Source organism: Chelonoidis abingdonii, chromosome 3, assembly GCF_003597395.2.
Source record: "Chelonoidis abingdonii isolate Lonesome George chromosome 3, CheloAbing_2.0, whole genome shotgun sequence".
NCBI lineage: Eukaryota > Metazoa > Chordata > Testudines > Testudinidae > Chelonoidis > Chelonoidis abingdonii.
The window spans coordinates 211643748-211649180 of NC_133771.1; positions in this window are offsets into that span (position 1 = coordinate 211643748).

The following is a 5433-nucleotide window of genomic DNA, read 5'->3' on the forward strand; positions in this document are numbered from 1 at the left end:
TTTTCTCTCCTCCTCCCCCCCCAAAAAATCCCACTTTCTTCTCCTCCTCTCCAGCAATTGTTTTCTTCACTGCATTTTCTTGCTAAGGAGCAGCACGAAGGTCAGAGTAAATGAAGAGACTAAAATGTACTCGTCTGCCCTACTAGGGCGTGGTTATCCTTTGAGAGCTGCATTTAATGCTCTTCTGGGCAAAAGTTATGTCCTCTACAGTGTGATTAGTGCTTTTCATTATGAAGGAGCCCAAAGCACTTTATGATGTAAAGACCACCAACGGCTGTTAGCCAGGATGAACAGGGATAGTGTCCCTGGCCTGTTTGCCAGAAGCTGGGAATGGGCAACAAGGGATGGATCACTTGCTGATTACCTGTTCTGTTCATTCCATCTGAGGCACCTGACATTGGCCAATGGTGGAAGACAGGATACTGGGCTAGACAGACTTTTGGTCTGACCCAGTATGGCAGTTCTTATGTACTCAGTGGGGCAGGTCCTCAGCAGTGGCAAATGTCATAGCACTATGGAATTGAGAGGGTCTATATAATTGACTACAGCTGAGGAGCTGCCCCTGCCTGTATATACACAATAATGGCTCTGGGGAGGACCTGTTTCAGATTATGGCTTGATCTGCCATAGTAAGTGCTGCACACAAATAAGTTTCACAAGATTGAACCATTCGTGGCTACCATCTGATGTGCTGCCACATAGAAGTATGCCACATTACTGCTGGACTACAAAATAACACCCCCAAAACTTGCAAGGACTTGGCAGCTTGGTCACTCCAGCTCTGCTGCATTCTCCAGCAGTTTGCATGGTGTGGACTCTGGTTGCTCGGGGCAAGAATACAAAAACAGACCTGGGAGTATTCCTACAATGAAGCTGTCTGCCTTGAATTCAGGAAGGTCTCTGTGTTTGATGAAGTGGGTGAGGTAATATCTTTTACTGCACCAACTTTGTCACAACTAAATACCAGGTGGAACTGAGATTGTTTAGCATAAGTAGTCAACACATTTCAAGGGCTCATTCATGGTGAAGAGGATGTTAACACCCCTCCAATCAGAGAGGGAAAGGGGGAGAAGGTAAATGTGGGGCGTTGTTAGTGGGTTACAGATTGTTGTAATAGTGGTTCCAACCTTTCCAGACTCCTGTTCCCGTTTCAGGAGTCTGATTTCTCTTGTATACCCTCCAGATTCACCTCACTTAAAAACTACCTGCTTACAAAAATCACACAAAAAATATGAAAGTGTCAGAGCCACCATTACTGAAAAATTGTTTTCTCATTTTTACTATATAATTATAAAACAGATCATTTGGAATATTTAATATTGTACTTACATTTCAGTGTATAGTACAGGGGTAGGCAACCTATGGCACGCATGCCAAAGGCAGCACACGAGCTGATTTTCAGTGGCATTCACACTGCCTGGGTCCTGGCCACTGGTCCCAGAGGCTCTGCATTTTAATTTAAAATATTTAAGAAGCTTTATTAAAAATTAAAAACCTTATTTACTTTATATACAACAATAGTTTAGTTATATATTATACACTTATATAAAGAGACCTAAAAACATTAATGTATTACTGGCACACACAATTTTAAATTACAGTGATTAGATGAAGACTCAGCACAGCACTTCTGAAAGGTTGCTGACCCCAGTATAGTCTATAGAGCAGTATAAACAAGTCATTGTCTATACGAAATTTTAGTTTGTGTGACTTTGCTAGTATTTTTTATATAGCCTGTTGTAAAGCTAGGCAAATATCTAGATGAGTTGATGGACCCCCTGGAACATCTGCATACCCTGAGGGGTGCACGTATTCCTGGTTGAGAGCCTATACTGACAGGAAAGCGCTCTCCCATTGGCATAATTAAACCACTCCCAATGACAGACTGGAAGTAGCTATGTTAGCAGGAGAGTGTCTCCCACTGACACAGCAATGTTCACACCAGCACTTTTGTCTGTGAAATTTGTCAATGAGGGGTGTGGGTTTTTTACACTCCTGATTGACAAAAGTTTTACCAATAGAAGTGCTAGTGTAGACATAGCCTTAGTGTAGTGTGACAAAGTTCCTCATCTACCTTGGTGGATCCTGTGCTTATTAGCAGATTTGCTCATCTCAGTGATTTTCCCCTCTGGTGAAACTTACAGTCTGGGTCAACTCCTGGTCTGATCAGGAGTTGGGAGGAACCCAGGCCCACTCTGTACTTCAGGCTCCAGCTCAGGGCCCTGTGGATCACAGCTGTCTATAGTGCCTTCTGTAACAGCTACAACTCCCTGGGCTACTTCCCCATGGCCTCCTCCAAACATCTTCTTTATCCTCACCACAGGACCTTCCTCCTGGTACCTCACTGGCTAACTGGGAGGCTTTTAACTAGTTCCAGTTAGCCCTTGATTGGCTTCAGGTATCCCAATCGATGTAGCTAGCTCCACTGCCTTCTAGAAGGATCTTAATTGGCCCCAGGTGTCTTGATTAACCTGGAGCAACTGCCATTTGGTTACCATGGTACCAGGGATTTTTTTAGCCTGGGGCTAACATACCTGTTCCTCACAACTTTACTGTAGCCATCTGGCCTTGCCGCAACAAAATAGGTAACAATTTCAGACAGAAGAGACTTAAACTGATGATGTCCCTTTCACAGGGCAATGACCCTTGGTTTTCATGTAGACAGTTTGTGTGTTATGTTGTAGTGATTAAGCTATGCTTTCTGTTGTTTAGCATTTGTCTCTATTGCATGGTGCTGGAAGAGAAGGTTGTCTGAGGGGGGGATCATGGGTTTTAGGTCTGGGGGGACTAAGGGGAATGAGTCTCCTTGGATATGAATTACATGGTAGCTTGTCCTAACCTCATCAGAAATGTTACAGACTGACACATCAATGCAGGTGATGTATAGATGGCAGGTGGGCGGGCAGACTTTCTAAACCTACAGCACCATGTCTAGAGAGCGAGGCTGTGGAATTTAAGGACCGGATCCAACGTGCAGTTGGGGGTCATAAGTCTTTGTCTTCAGCTTCCCCTCAATTGACTCTTCAAACATTCTTCCAGTTGTGATCTCTTAGGAGGCATTAGGGTTGAGGCACAGGTATCCTCCTCCCACACACCTCTTCAATGGGGGGGGCACACACCCCACCCCAGACCCCGTATTCCTCCAACATGCCCTAGGAAAAGCCTATTCCCCACTGATGCTTCCTTCAGTCTGGTCTTGTTCTATCTCTCAATTCTCTTGAGTCGGTCCCTCTCCATCCCCCACAACCCCAGGCCCTCCCCATGGCAACAGTGAAAATGTTGGAGTCCTAAGATATCAAGCCCCTATGCTATTTCCACAGCACCTTTAACAAAATGCCTGAGGGGCCATTTCTCTCTGGCTTCCTGTTTCTGTAAAGCTGCCTTCACTTTTCCCCCCACCCTGGGTCTCCCCTGGCACTAGCCAGCAGCTGAGGTACAAACCTGCCATCCCCATAGGCTTCCCAACAGCACTGAACCTTGGAGATGCTCACGATATGGGAGCAGGATCAGGAGCTGCTGCCGACTCCAGGGCAGAGAGCAGGGCATGAGCCAGTCCTGGGTCACTGGCCCTTTGAGGGCCTCTGGCAGGTATGGCCTCTCCCCTCAGCAGGGGGCAATCCCATGGAAAGTCTTGGGCTGGTGGCCTTAATCCTGGAGTGCCTAACCCTGACTGGAAATGTAGAGGCTTGATTGCCTCCCTGCCCATTTCAGGAGGGATGGGGCAGTCAGCAGCAAGGGTAGTCCATGCCCAAGGGGGGCAGAGGCTCATGGAGAACATCATGACTTCCTCCATCTCCATTCCTGGAGAGCGGATGAGCGGGGCAGTGTGGCACTGCTCATCTGCCAAAGGGGATGCTGGAAACCAGAGGTTTCATCAGGAAAAGTGAGTGTTGGGGAATGAGGGGCCTGACACAAAGCCCTGGGCTGAACAGCTCCAAACATAAGAGGGATTGGATCCAGCTCTAACTCCCAGGCATAGGGAGATCTCTTGGGAATGCAGTGACTGTGCTGAGGCAGATAGGCAAGGAGGACACCAAGGGGGAACCCAGGTATTCACAAGACTCTGGGTTGGGAGCAGATCACAGCTGGCCCTGGGATGGATGGGGATGGGGGAACCCAGCCATTCAAAAGACCTCAGGGAGATGGGGAGTGTCACAGTTACCCATAAGCCCCTGTGGCAGGGTGGACTGGGGATCCGAGCTATCTATAAGGCTCTCAGAGGGATGGCTGAGGGTCACAGTTACCCACGCGGCCCTGAGGCAGGCTGTCCTGTGCCCACAGAGGGTTGATTGGTCCTGATGCTGGCTCCTTCCAGCCCCATCTGTTTGTCTCTTGTTGCAGAGGCTCCACCAGTCCCATGTCCCTCGGTAATACACACGGCTTGTGGGTACAAGCTCAGGGCATGGCATGGGGAGACCTCATGCCATTTGGGCTGATACAGGTACTTTGGAGACTGGACCCTGTGCTAATGGCATGGAGGCATCACCCAAGCCCTCCCACCACCAGGCAGCAAGAGGAGGCACCTGCCACTCAGGCCTGGGTTCCCTGGGGCTCCCAACTCACTGCTGGGGGGGAGCCCAGGAAGCGATGGAGATGAAGCAAGTCCTCTGCCTGGCCTAGACCCTAACACCTGCCCCAGCTCTCATCTTCCCACCACTGTGAACAGCACACCTCTGGTGACTCTTCTCCTGCCCCCTCCCCCACTATCACCAGCCCCCTTTGGGGCCTCCATTCCTACTTGCCCCTCACCCTGGCTCCAAAGGTGGCTCATTTCCTACCCCCAACCAGCTCCTTCCCTCTCTTACTGCACTAACACCATTCCTGCTGCAGCCCCCTGTGCTGCCAGGGCTTTAATAGCAGCCCCCCAGGTTCCCCTGCGCTGGAACATCAGTGATTTGGCGAGTCTCCCGCGCAGCATGCCCAGGCCCATGTCCTTCACCCTACTGCGGCCATTACACCAGTTCCACCTGGCAGGGACCTGCACTGCCCCCAGAGACCACCACTGCCACCTGGCCCTGCAGGGGACGCTCTGTTGGTGCTCCCACTGCTGGGGGGACCCTGGGGCCAGTTTAACATCACTGGCAGCAGGCTGCTCCCTCACCCTGCGGGGAGGACTTTGCCGCTGTTCCCATGTGCCTTGCCAGGGTTAGGGGCAATGGCACAGTGACACCTCCTCCCCTCGTACCAGCGCAATGCGCTAGCACCGGGAGTTCAGCCCCCGCCAGCCCCTGCACAGGGGACACTGCAGCCCCTGCACAGGGCCAACAGCAAGACTCCCTCTCCTGCTGAGCTCTAGCCCTTCCCCAATCCCTTTCTCGGGTTTCGATTACTTTGGGCTGGGCCTGGTTGCGTTCGGATCGATTCGCTCCGCGTTCTATTTATCGGGAGAGTCAGGGCGCGCGCGCGCGGCCCGTGCAGAGAGTCCCGCCCCCG